Genomic DNA, 2118 nt, shown 5'->3' on the forward strand with positions numbered 1-2118 from the left:
CCTCGTGGGGCATCAATGATCATGGGGAAGGTGAGAGATCAGCCCAGAACTACACGGCAGGACCTGGTCAATGACCTGAAGAGAGCTGGGACCACAGTCTAAAAAAAAAACATTAGTAACACACTACGCCGTCATGGATTAAAATCCTGCAGCGAACTCAAGGTCCCCCTGCTCAAGCCAGCGCATGTCCAGGCCTGTCTGAAGTTTGCCAATGACCATCTGGATGATCCAGAGGAGGAATGGGAGAAGGTCATGTGGTCTGATGAGACAAAAATAGAGCTTTTTGGTCTAAACTCCACTCGCCGTGTTTGGAGGAAGAAGAAGGATGAGTACAACCCAAAGAACACCATCCCAACCGTGAAGCATGGAGGTGGAAATATCATTCTTTGGGGATGCTTTTCTGCAAAGGGGACAGGACGACTGCACCGTATTGAGGGGAGGATGGATGGGGCCATGTATCGCGAGATCTTGGCCAACAACCTCCTTCCCTCAGTAAGAGCATTGAAGATGGGTCGTGGCTGGGTCTTCCAGCATGACAACGACCCGAAACACACAGCCAGGGCAACTAAGGAGTGGCTCCGTAAGAAGCATCTCAAGGTCCTGGAGTGGCCTAGCCAGTCTCCAGACCTGAACCCAATAGAAAATCTTTGGAGGGAGCTGAAAGTCCATATTGCCCAGCGACAGCCCCGAAACCTGAAGGATCTGGAGAAGATCTGTATGGAGGAGTGGGCCAAAATCCCTGCTGCAGTGTGTGCAAACCTGGTCAAGACCTACAGGAAACGTATGATCTCTGTAATTGCAAACAAAGGTTTCTGTACCAAATGTTAAGTTCTGCTTTTCTGATGTATCAAATACTTATGTCATGCAATAAAATGCAAATAAATTACTTAAAAATCATACAATGTGATTTTCTGGATTGAAGTGTACATATGATAAAAATTACAGACCTCTACATGCTTTGTAAGTCGGAAAACCTGCAAAATCGGCAGAGTATCAAATAATTGTTCTCCCCACTTTATATATTGTATACAGTTGAAGTCGGAAGTTTACATATACCTTAGCCAAATACATTTAAACTCAGTTTTTCACAATTCCTGACATTTAATCCTAGTAAAAATTCCCTGTTTTAGGTCAGTTAGGATCACTACTTTATTTTAAGAATGTGAAATGTCAGAATAATAGTAGAGAGAATGATTTATTTCAGCTTTTATTTCTTTCAACACATTCCCAGTGGATCAGAAGTTTACATACACTCAATTAGTATTTGGTAGCATTGCCTTTAAATTGTTTAACTTGGGTCAAACGTTTCGGGTAGCCTTCCACAAGCTTCCCACAATAAGTTTGGTGAATTTTGGCCCATTCAACCTGACAGAGCTGGTGTAACTAAGTCACGTTTGTAGGCCTCCTTGCTCGCACACGCTATTTCAGTTCTGCTCACACATTTTCTATAGGATTGAGGTCAGGGCTTTGTGATGTTCACTCCAATACCTTGACTTTGTTGTCCTTAAGCCATTTTGCCACAACTTTGGAAGTATGCTTGGGGTCATTGTCCATTTGGAAGACCCATTGGCGACCAAGCTTGAACTTCCTGACTGATGTCTTAAAATGTTGCTTCAATATATCCAAATAATTTTCCTTCCTCATGATGCCATCTATTTTGTGAAGTGCACCAGTCCCTCCTGCAGCAAAGCACCCCCACAGCATGATGCTGTCACCCCCGTGCTTCACGGTTGGGATGGTGTTCTTCGGCTTGCAAGCCTTCCCCTTTTTCCTCCAAACATAACGATGGTCATTATGGCCAAACAGTTCTATTTTTGTTTCATCAGACCAGAGGACATTTCTCCCAAAAGTACAATCTTTGTCCCCATGTGCAGTTGCAAACCGTAGTCTGGCTATTTAATGGCAGTTTTGGAGCAGTGGCTTCTTCCTTGCTGAGCAGCCTTTCAGGTTATGTTGATATAGGACTCGTTTTACTGTGGATATAGATACTTTTGTACCTGTTTCCTCCAGCATCTTCACAAGGTCCTTTGCTGTTGTTCTGGGATTTAATTGCACTTTTCGCACCAAAGTACGTTCATCTCAAGGCGATATGACGGCTGCGTGGTCCCATGGTGTTTA

This window comes from Coregonus lavaretus (assembly GCF_964263955.1).
Source record: "Coregonus lavaretus genome assembly, chromosome: 25".
NCBI classification, from domain to species: Eukaryota; Metazoa; Chordata; class Actinopteri; order Salmoniformes; family Salmonidae; genus Coregonus; species Coregonus lavaretus.